We start from the raw sequence: 12,031 nt of genomic DNA, 5'->3' as shown, positions 1-12,031 counted from the left end.
TAAGGTTTCTTAAGGATTTTTCCTTTAAGGTTCTGCAACCGAATTTTCACTGAAGTGATGAAGCCAAATTTAAATCAGAACTTTTGTTCTTTGTGTGACCACTCTGGTAGGAACAAAAATACCCAGGTTGTGTTTGCCTTTTGTTGGTAATAAGCCTGTGTTGTGTTAATTGTATTTGGGATGATATTTTACTTTCAGGCAGCAAAAGATTGTAATGTCTGGTTTTGCCTGTGTAGGAGTGGTTTTCTGTGCTGCACACACAGTTCTGGCAATAATTTGAATTTATTCAGAGAACCTGGGTGAGACAGGTTCCAATTCTCTGCACTCCTAATACCATTCTGCAAGCAAAACTGCTTTATAACTTAGTTTCAGATGATGCTTCATAGCCAGAAATTCATTGCTAACACACAGGTTTTTCCTGTGGTGTTGTGCTTGACAATGGGTGGTTTTTAACTGAACACAAAGTTTTCTGCTGTTGATTTTGTAGATTTCCATGGACTGGGGTACATGATTTGGTCTTTCAAATAAAATGCATTGGTTAAACTCCCCTAGTCCTGCTGCTCTAAGGACACTTCAGCTGTTTTCTATGCTGGAGTCCTGTGGGTTTGCAACTGCTGCAAGTTAACATGGAGATTTTTGGAAAGATTTTGTAAGCTCCTCTTTCTCAGGGGAAGTCTGACCTTAACTTATTCAGAGGGAAAAAATGACTTTATCCCAGGATCTTGGGATTTTAAGATCTTGTCCTATATTGTATACAGATGCTGAGAATAATTGGTGTTGAAAGAACTGAGGCTCAGGGCATGGTATCCATGATAAAATTGCTTGTCCTTTTCAAAGCAGAGGTCAGCCTTTAGCCTGCCTGCTCTCTGAGGCCAACTTCTGCCTCCCTGGGAAAATTTGAGAAAGAAAACAGTGTTTGTGTTTGTGCTTTGGCATGCCCTGAATCTCAGCAAGCCAGCCCCCAAGTGATGGCTGCATTTGACTTCCAGATTTTGAAAAATCCATTATGAAAAGCTCTTGTTTCCATCTAAGTGTTGTGAAAATGAAGGCTGATTTACTGCATTCTTGGTTACAAATTCCCTTTCATCTGGCAAAACTGGGAATTCTCTCCAGGTCAGAGACATCTTTCTCCTTCCAAATCCCTGGTGTCCCTATGAAAACAGTGAAGCACACTTTTATTTTGGTCTTTCTTGAACAATCATCCTTCCTACCATGGAATATTCCTGGTAGATAGGAGGCAGGGAGAGCTGACTGGCAAAGGGTTTAGAAGTTGGTGGGGTGAAAAATTCTCTGTAGTCTTCTGGATACCCAGCTGAGAAAGATGTTGGTGGCATCTTAGCTTAGTCTGAAACCCCCCAGAGAGAAATTTAATATCTAAAATTCAGTCCAAAAGTGTGTGTTGGTCTATGGAGCACAAATGGCCTTATCAAAAATCATGTGTATGAGGACAGCACAACTCCAAGTCTGAGTAACAGAAAGCTCAAAAGAAGGTTTTTTGCAAGATTTTGTAAGCTCCTCTTCCTCAGGGGAAGTCTGACCTTAACTTTGCATTTTATGGAAGTAAATAATAACTTATTCTGATTTTTTCTTTTTTTTTTTAGAAGCAGCAGGATGATGTGAGTTTAAAGACACTGTAGCTGGTTTCTATGTTGGAGTCCTGTGGGTTTGCAAATTAACATGCAGATTTTTTGAAAGAAGGTTTTTATAGGTTTGAAGCTCAAGCCCAGCAGTTCTTTAAAAGCATTTCTATCAACACCTTATAATACTTTCCAGCAAAACTTCTCATTGCTTCATTATTCCTTGCTGCTGTTATTACTCTGCAACACCTTGAAGTTTGGTTCCTTTGGGAAATGCTCATTTTGGGAGTGATGCAGCAAAGGACTTCACATGTGCTGGAGAGAGCAATGGGAGGGAAGTAGGAAAAAAAGGAGCCAGGTCATGGGACACCTTGGATGTGGGGTGAGCAGAAACCAAAGAGGAGCAGTCAGCAAGTAAAAGCTGATTCTGTAACCTCTCTTAAGCAGCAGCTTTTTGGCTCAGCCACACACAAAAAAAAGATGTGAGGGACCTGAAGAAGAAGGCAAAGTGTATTTCTGACAAGGGAGGTAATGCCTGGCTCATCAAGGGGGGGGGGTTCATAGAATCATAGAATGGGCTGGGTTGGAAGGGACCTCAGAGCTCATCAAGTCCAACCCTTGATCCACTCCCACTGCAGTTCCCAGCCCATGGCACTGAGTGCCACATCCAGGCTCTTTTGAAATATCTCCAGGGATGGAGAATCCACCCCTTCCCTGGGCAGCCCATTCCAATGGCTGATCACCCTCTCCCTAAAGAAATTCTTTCTCATGTCCAACCTAAACCTCCCCTGGCACAACTTGAGACCTCTTGTGCCCTCTTGTCTTGCTGAGAGTTGCCTGGGAAAAGAGCCCAACCCCCCCTGGCTCCAACCTCCTTTCAGGGAGTTGGAGAGAGTGATGAGGTCTCCCCTGAGCCTCCTCTTCTCCAGCCTCAACACCCCCAGCTCCCTCAGCCTCTCCTCATAGGATCTGTGCTCCAGTCCCTTCCCCAGCCCAGTTGCCTCCTTTGGACCTGCTCCAGCACCTCAATCTCCTTCCTGAGCTGAGGGGCCCAGAACTGGACACAGGACTCAAGCTGTGGCCTCCCCAGGGCTGAGCACAGGGGCAGAATCCCTTCCCTGGACCTGCTGGCCACGCTGTTCCTGAGCCAGCCCAGGATGCCATTGGCCTTCTTGGCCACCTGGGCACACTGCTGGCTCATGTTCCAGCATGACTCTTTCCAGCAAAACTTCTCATTGCTTCATTATTCCTTGCTGCTGTTATTACTCTGCAGCATCTTGAAGTTTGGTTCCTTTGGGAAATGCTCATTTTGGGAGTGATGCAGCAAAGGGCTTCACATGTGCTGGAGAGAGCAATGGGAGGGAAGTAGGAAAAAAAGGAGCCAGGCCATGGGACACCTTGGATGTGGGGTGAGCAGAAACCAAAGAGGAGCAGTCAGCAAGTAAAAGCTAATTCTGTAACCTCTCATATGCAGCAGCTGTTTGGCTCAGCCACACACAAAAAAAAAGATGTGAGGGACCTGAAGAAGAAGGCAAAGTGTATTTCTGACAAGGGAGGTAATGCCTGGCTCATCAAGGGGGAGTTTGTTTCCTTTGAAAGTGTCTTGTTCTCTTCCTAGCTCTCCAAGATGGTTTGAAAGCAAATTTGTAGTCACTCTGATTTTTATTTCCTTGGGTCCCTATTTGCTCTGCTGTTCTCCAAGTAAAATTGAGAATGAATGTGGTGTTGAGGACAAACTGAGACAGAAAAGTCACTCCAAGGTATCTGACATGGAGGGAAAGATAATCTTGAGGGGTTTTTTTTTTCTACAGTCCTTATTCATCTGTCTTCTGTGTGGAGTCTGAAACTTTATGAATCATATTAATGCTGTCACTGAACTACTTTCAGCCTTATGTGTCCCAGATCTAACTAATGCTTAGATATTTTTGAACTAGTATTTGGAAGGACAACATACACTGTAGATAATTACAGCAAAAATGAAACATGCTGAAGAAAAAAAAAAAAAAATCTCTAAAACCCAAACTGGTTGCAGACAGACTTGATCAGTCATAGTTTATATTTATTTAAAATGTGCTGCATGCCTGTCAGAGCTGTGGGGAAGAAACAGAGGAAGATTGTTGGGTTTTGGAAAGCCTCTGGAGAAGAATCATAGAATCCTAGAATCCTAGGGGTTGGAAGGGACCTGGAAAGATCATCTAGTCCAACCCCCCCTGCCAGAGCAGGGCCCCCTAGAGTACATCCCCTAGGAACGTGTCCAGGTGGGTTTTGAATGTCTCCAGTGAAGGAGACTCCACAACCCCCCTGGGCAGCCTGTTCCAGGGCTCCGTCACCCTTACAGTAAAAAAATTTTTTCTGATATTCAACTTGAACCTCCTATGCTCCAATTTACACCCATTACCCCTTGTCCTATCACTGGTCACCACTGAGAAAAGCCTAACTCCATCTCCCTGACACTCACCCCTTACATATTTGAAAACATTGATGAGGTCACCCCTCAGTCTCCTTTTCTCCAAACTAAAGAGCCCCAGCTCCCTCAGCCTTTCCTCATAAGGGAGATGTTCCACTCCCTTAATCATCTCAGTAGCTCTGCACTGGACTCTTTCAAGCACTTCCCTGTCCTTCTTGAACTGAGGGGCCCAGAACTGGACACAATACTCCAGGTGAGGCCTCACCAATGCAGAATAGAGGGGGAGGAGAACCTCTCTTGACCTACTAACCACACCCTTTCTAATGCACCCCAGGATGCCATTGGCCTTCTTGGCCACAAGGGCACATTGCTCATGGGCATCTTCTTGTCTACCAGGACCCCCAGGTCTCTTTCACCTACACTGCTCTCCAGCAGGTCAGCCCCCAACCTATACTGGGACATCGTGGTGTTCTTCCCCAAATGACCCAGTGCTTATGAAGTTGGTGTGGACATAAGCTTGGGAAGTGTGGGAGGAAGATGTGATTATAAAGTAGGAATTGTCTCAGTAAAGGAAGTGAGAGCAGTATCACACTTATTGAGAACAGAGGATTGCTGACAGGAAAAGTGGGCAGGAGCACAAGTTTATCCCCAAAAAAGTAAAGTGCATTCAGAGCAGTCAGTGGAAATGCAGCTCTGAACTCCTCTGAATTGAACTCTGAAGTTTCTTCAGATTATTTCTTCAGGAAATAATCCAGGTTTAATAATGTATGGATGGTACTTTAATAATTTAAGATAATAATGAATTTTCTTTTAGTGATAGCATGGTATTCATTGAAGAAAATTAGGGTCAAATTATTCTGACCAGTTCCCAGAAGGGAATGATAGGCTGCTGTTTATGAGCTGTATTTAATTAGCAGTATTTAATTATGGAATTGATGCTGACTGTGCCCTGACTATATAAAGACATAAATGATACCTTCAGCTCTGGAACTGGAGTAGGTAGGAAGGTTTTGGGTTGGGTTTGATAGGAATGAACTTCTGCATGAAAAAAATGACCTTCCTGATAGGTCATTTGCCTGAAATGATATGCAGGGAGCTGTTTGAAATATTTGGGCTTGTTTTCTTAGTTAAACTTGACATTTTCCCAGCTTTCAGACTACTGATTTTTTTCTGTTCAGTTTGGGTTTAGATCTGACAGCCCTAGACAGGGTCTTTAGAGAAGTAAAATGTGTACAACTTAGCTGGTTTTCATTTCATGAAGTAGGATTTCTGTCCACAATAGAAATCCTGCCCTTTAATGAATGTTGTTACAGTACTAAGCTTAAGAGCATTATTTAAAATCTTAGACATTCTTTTAGAGTTAATTCTGGTCAGATGAATTTATTTGCTTCCAGTTTGAATTCATCTTTTTGCCAGCTTTTTAGCTGGACAGCACACAAAGCTTATTTATATGAAGTAAGAGCCCAGGTGCTATTGCAAGTGTGTACAGATCAGCATCACCTCCCACTGGACCAAACAGAACATCTGTGGCTTCCAGGTTTTATTTTTAAATCACTTACACTCCTAGGAACAAGGAACTGTGATAGAATTAACTGTGCATTCTTATCTTTAAGCTGGCTTTGAAATTTGTAACTGGCTTGGAGAGTGAAACACAGCATTTGTTTTTCTGCTTCTAGGATTGATGGCTGCTTGTGGCCTGTCTGCCAGGACAGCCAATGGAAAGGCAGAGTATTAGCTGCAAAAATTCACTTGTAAGAAATGCCAGGAGACTCTTTAGCACCTATATCTCCTAATAGCACCTATTCCCCTAGAAATATAGGGTAAGATAGACCATGGGGTCTTTTCCCCAGCATGCAGTCTTTTTTTCTTCGCTGTGTTCTGTCCCAGTACTGGGCTGGGTTCCTTGCTCTGTTGGCTAAACCCTTCTCCCTGCATCCATAGCAGCTTCTCACTACTTAGTTCTTTTAAAATATATTTCCATGCAGCTGCCAGTAAGATGGACTTTTTTTTTTTTTCCTGATAGTAAAAGCAGAGAGATGAGTCTGAGAATGGGATGGTTTTGCTTCCTGCCTGGTATGGCTTGCTCCTTCACCATGTTGATGGGTAAACTCCAGTTTTGCCATCAGAGTTGGTGGAAGCTCTCTGGCTTTGGGTCAGTGACTCAGAATTTGGAGTCTCTTGGGCTTAGCTGAGAGATCTTTCATGCTAGAAACTATTGCTCAGGAAATCCTCTCTGTGTTTTGATTGCAGATGTTAAAAATATGTGAATAACTCTGGCACTAGAAATTATTTCTCATCAAGAGGAGGTAAAGCTCTGCAGGGGGGCATCTGATCAATTCAAACAGCAAACCAGGAGAGCCCAAGGTAGAAATGAATCCCATGGACCACTGCCCCTGAAGTTTGGTTCACAAAGCCCCACTAAGCATTGCTTTGCATAAGTGATTATTATTATTATTATTCCTTGATTTTATGACTAATCAAACCAAGGTCTGAAGTGCCAGCTATCTCAGATCTGCAGTAGAAGGAAAACAGTCTAAACTGTGCTCAGGCTGAGGTCTTGCTCTGTGCAGGGAAGGTAAATAGTTGATTTTCCCTTGGTATAAGTCCAGCCACTCCCTTGTGTATTAAACAACACTCTGAGTTTTTCTGGAAGTGGACATTCCCAGGCTGTTCCACGTTGATGTTTTCTTCCCTGAAGACTTGGCCAGTTTGGAGGTTCCTAGGTTGAGTCACTGCTTAGCATCTGGGAAGCCCTTGTTTCATCTCCTTTCCAGGAAACCAGTGTAGAGCTCTCCTCCTTTCTAGGAACTGTCCTAAGCACTTGGATCTGGAGTTTTCCATCAGGATCAGGAGCTCAGGAGGTGATCACTGGGCAGGTGGCTGCTGGAAAACAAGGCTGGAACTGCTGTCTCAGGTAATCTGGGGCCAGCATCTCCAGAAGGGTCTCTCTGTAACATCAAGGAAATAAACTCAGGGTTTTTCTTTGCTTTTCCTAAGCCATCTGTTTGGTATTTCCTACCAGCTGGAAGCTGTAACTCTCCCACAGGCAACCAAGGTGCTGCATACAATCTAGGCAAGAGGTTTCCTAACTTCTCCAGCTCAGTTTCCAAAGTGCCAACGTAGAGAAGCATGCACAAAAATGAAACAGGGCATAAAGATGCTGTCATTTGGAGGAAAAGTACAGATGCAGCAGTTTTCTTGATGTAAAATTTTGGCAAAAGCACTTGGTTGTGGCTCCAGGAGATTAAGTGTGAAGAAGTACATTGACACAAGCAGAAAGGAACTCTTCAGGCTCAAGCTAAATGCAGAGTTGATACTACAGGTGCTAAAAAAGGAGTGTAAAGCCAGCTAGGTAAACTGGTGCAATGTTGTGACAATATTTCCATGTCAGTGTAGAGCTGCTCAGGCTGGGATTTTACACACAGCATGGTGCCTTGTTAACAGGACATACCAAATGTATGCAAAAAGTGGGTGTGTGCTTCAGCCTCATTATCTTGCATTTGTCTGTAAACTGGAAAATACAGCTGCAGAACCTGCCAGGGAGAGAAGTCTGATGCCTTGTGTGTTCTCAAATAATGAGCTTTTAATTCCCTGCTCTCCTGGCAGCTGTAACCATCACTGTCCTTTCTTATCCTCTGTCCTTTCTCATCACAGAGGTCAAATCTTTCAGCCCTTCTTCTCAACAGTTGATTTAATTTACCTGTTTGCTTATAGAAGTTACCTAGAATAAGTTAATTCTCATAAGAAATAGGTGCCTAAGAACAGGACTGGGCTGGATTAAAGGAAGGAAAATAACCCCAGAACCCTGTACCTCAGGTAGAGCAGCTTTTGTCTCATTCTGTTACAAATCACCTTGATCTCCTTGCTGTGCTTTTTCTCTTTGAAAACATCCTGACAGAGCCTTGCTGCAGCTCCTTTGGCTTGGGTGAAATCCCAACATGGAACCAGACCCATCCAAAGATGTGTTGCTGTGCTCCTTGCCTGCATTTGCCTCCCAGCAGCAGCCCAGGACATTGCTGTAGGGCTGGCAGTGCTTTGGGTGTCCTTCCACACAGATTTCTGCATGATCAGAGGCAGAAAGGATAATGATCTGCAGGCTGGGGAGGTCACATTGCTTTTGCCCAGGTCAGGGAGGTTGTTTTGCAGAGCCAGAAGAGGTTGAGAGGGCAAGAGGGGTGATGGAGATGAAAGGGAGTTTATCCATCAAGCTGAGGTAGCCTCAGGCTCTTGCTCTTCTGTACACCCTCAGATTCAGGGCCTCAGTAGGGATTTTCACAGATCAGCTGGGCTAATAAAGATAAGCTGTACATTAAAATTGGCTAATGAGAAGCTGAGTGGCCTTCCAGCTGTGCTGGAGGATTCAGACTTGGTGCCTTCAGGGTGTTAAATCTCTCTCTGGTATTTTGCAGAAGCTGTCGCCAGTCCAAGATGTTAAATCTTGGTGTGTGGAATTAAACCCACTCCAGTAGTGAGAAAAAGAGGAGAGAGTTCAAATGGGAGCATGGCTTGGGTGATTAAACAGTGCCCATGCAATTGATGCTCTCCACATAGTGAGATCAGAAGGTGACAAAACTTGGAGTGCTTGGGCCACAGTCCCCAATTTTGGCTTGACTTGCAGTGTTCCTCTGATTATTTCTGGTTTTCTTCCTTAGCATCTCTGCATAATCTTTTTTTTTTTTTTTCTCTCTCCCTGAAATCATTCCCCAGACTGCTGTTGCTGCTTTATGGACTACCAAACACCACAGATTCTCAGGCACCACATAAGGCTTCTTCTGCCCTTAGGAAAGGCAGAGAAGTCCCTCTCAGATTTTCCCACCTATCCAAAACACCTATCATTGCATGGACTGATTTTCCTTCTGCAGGTGCCTCTCTCCTTTGGTAGGTTCTAAGGGGAGCTTAGGCAGCTCTGTCAGACAGCTAAAGCTGTAAAATATTCATCTCACCCTAAGTGGGGAGATGAAAGATTTCTAGTTGCTCAAGCCATTATGTTTTAAATGTGGTTGAGAGTTGGCAAGTACATAAATATATATAAAAATAAACCACATATATATATATAAATAAAGCACATATAGATATATAAATAAAGCACACATATATATATATATATATATATAAATAAAGCACATTGCTCTCTAGGAAGAGAGACAGGCCCAGTTTAAAAGCCATAGCATGGGGTGTCTTTTGAGTAAGATGGAAGCAAGCATATCTCTGTATTTTTATCTTCCTGAGCTGACATTTCACTCTCTTTAATCTGGTGCCTGGGATCTTTCTAATATAATTCCAGTTGCAAGATGGACAAGAAGTGTAGATGTTCCTGCACCAGTTTATACCACTGTTTACCAGTCAGGCTTCAAACCAGGATCTAAATAAGCTGTTGTTGTCACAAGAGAGGGCTTTTTGTAAGGAAATTGCTGTTTTGATTGTGAGAAGTGCAGTGTGCTTTGCCTCTGTCACACTGCTGGAAGTTTTGATGGTTTGTATGGGCACTGTAGTAAAAATAATGCTGTGTTCTCATACTGTGGAAATTGGATGCTTATTCCCTTCCTTAGCAGCTTCCAGGATTTTTTTTAGGGTAGAGACCAGTGAGACAATTGATGAGTTTACTGACACCAGAGAGTTCTTCTCAATTTTTCCTTGGTTGGCCATGTTCTTATCAGCTCCATCCTTGAGCCATTTGATTGTGTTGGCAGGAAAGCAGCCTGAAGACTTCAGGGGGTTTGTAGGAGTCAGACAGATGCCAGAGGTTGGCAGGAAAGGTGTCAGGGCTGAAAGAGGGCAGAGGAACCCTCTTGTTTCTCCTGGCCATGGGGTTCAGATTGCTCAGCTACCCATAGGGATGTGCCCAGCCAGTCTGAAGTGCACTTCTGTGAGGCAGGTTGGGGAATTAAGAAGGAGTCCTCAGTGTCAGGCATCCAAGATCCTTTTTTCCACAAAGTATGAATTAATCCTGTAACTTTTTCATGCCTTTAAGACCATTTTCTACCACGTTGCTTTCTTGGTTTGGCTTGGGATTTCTTTTTTTGAGGGAACAAAATGTTACATGCTCATAGATAATTTTTTAAAAATGAAGTCTGTTTCTAGAACTGATTCATGTCTTCCTCAGCAACACTAGAAACTCAAATGGAACAGGTGCTTGGCAACAAAAGTGGATTCAGAACTGAGATTTAGAAGTGAAATGTAGCTAAAAAAGTGAGGAGAAGGAAGCTCATCAGGCTGGGGCAAGTATGAGTTAAGCAAACCAGCAGGCAAAAAAGTGAAACTTCATGCACTCTTCTTTTAATTGAAGTTATTAGTAGCAGAGGTGACAATTTTTTAAACATTATTATATTGAATATCTTTAATTAGAGGAAACTCTGAATAGTTGGTGCATCCATAGCCATATGGATGCCCAGAATGAGAAACATCTTTCCAACAAGCATCTGTAATGTAATGCACTTTGCACCAATTAAAAAGCTGCTGTCAAATTTTTATTTAACCCACTGAACTGACATTTAGAGAAAACCAAAAGGCAGCTTACATTTGGAGCACCAGCCCTGGCCCAAGTGTGCCAGATCACCTTTGATCTGGAACTTTATCCCTGCTGCCAAGATGTACAGAGACCCACCCAAGGCTGAGCTGAAGTCATTGCTGAGCTCTGGGTAGATCGAGGGAATTCAGGGAAAAAATGAAATCTCAGTGCTGACTGGGAAGAGATTTTCTTTCCTTGTTATCTGTTTGCTGGTTCTTTCTCTCTCATGTCACTGTGATTTCAGCAGTGGCATTTGCATCTCTATTTCTGTGAAGACAGAAAGTGGAGGCAGGAGGGAACCATCTTCTGTAGTGGAATCAGAAGAGAGAGACTGACAGATCAGTAGAGGAAAAGCACCCATTTCTTTAGGTTTTTCAGAGCCAGGCTCCTAAAGCTGCATTACCCAGTGGCTCCTGGCAATGCAAATGAGACCTAAATTGTAAAAACAGGTCAAAAGCAATTTACTGAAGGTATGGGCTGTATTTCTGAAACACCTTTCTGTCTGCAACCTAAAACATCCTTTCTTGCCAATGCTAGAAGGTGATACCCCCATCTCAGTGAAGAGGAATTACCCCAAAGAGGCTGAGACAGATTCTGGGACTTAGGGCAAATGAGGGTAAAGGATGGAAAGGGCAAGAGATCACCAGAAGCTTAACTCATGGTCAGTTGCTTTTTCAGGAAGGTTGAAGGATAACAAATATTTCTAACAGAGACTTTCCAGTCCTCCTGGCATACATCTATGTAGCTGATTCACCTTCCACAATTAGGAAAGATTTGTTGATGCTCATTTCCTGAGCAAATTTGAGACAAGGTCTTTATGGGTCTTATAAATGGTGTTTACAAGAGCCATCTGGTCCATCCTCCTGTGTGAAGGGAGATTACTGGGGTACAGTAGTAGGAAGATTACAGGTGGGCTCTGAGGATCTCTAAGGATGGAGGTTTCACCACAAAGTGGACTGAAAATGTCCTAAAACTTGGGCTGGGAAGATAAAGCAGAGCCCAGCTTCATTAGCAAATGGATTTTAAACTGCAGTGTTACATTTGGAGAAAACCTGACATAAATTTCTTTTTACCCATTCAGCTTCTGTTTAATGGGGAATTTGATCCAGATAGAAATCAGGATTTCCAGTCCAGGATGTCTCATGATACTGGATCCAAGAGGCAAGCCCATCAAACCCCATCATTCTTATGCATGGCTTGGTTCTCTCCTTAGGTGGCAGGGCTGCAAAGGCAGAAAAGTGAAAAAAAGGTGTTAATAACCTTTTTGTGTTGTGTGTGCTTGTTTGGGCCCAAGTCTCCAGTTGGGCAGTAAGTCTGGGGATAGAAAATTTGTCTTATGCAGAAAACCTGGGGCCTTGCAAACAAATATAGAAACTTGGGGTTAACGTTTTGTCAGAGAAGCAAAGAATCTGGCTCTCTGTCCTGTTTGGTTTGCCTGGACCTTATTCACATGGCCTACCTAAATTACATGTTTTTGCAATTACAGCTTGTGTTGCAAAACTAATAGCCTGCAGATGCTGTGCAAAAGCTGAGTTCTGC

At 43.2% G+C, this 12,031-nt stretch overlaps 1 protein-coding gene across 3 annotated transcripts in view; it reads left to right on the top strand.

Moving 5' to 3' along the window:
* The window catches only part of ATF6 (activating transcription factor 6), an 81,812-nt gene that overhangs the window by 37,791 nt on the left and 31,990 nt on the right, over window positions 1–12,031 (top strand). The window lies entirely within an intron of this gene.

Source organism: Heliangelus exortis, chromosome 8 (assembly GCF_036169615.1).
Source record: "Heliangelus exortis chromosome 8, bHelExo1.hap1, whole genome shotgun sequence".
NCBI classification, from domain to species: Eukaryota; Metazoa; Chordata; class Aves; order Apodiformes; family Trochilidae; genus Heliangelus; species Heliangelus exortis.
Note: the sequence above shows the minus strand (reverse complement) of the source record. Positions and strands in the feature narration are given on the sequence as shown.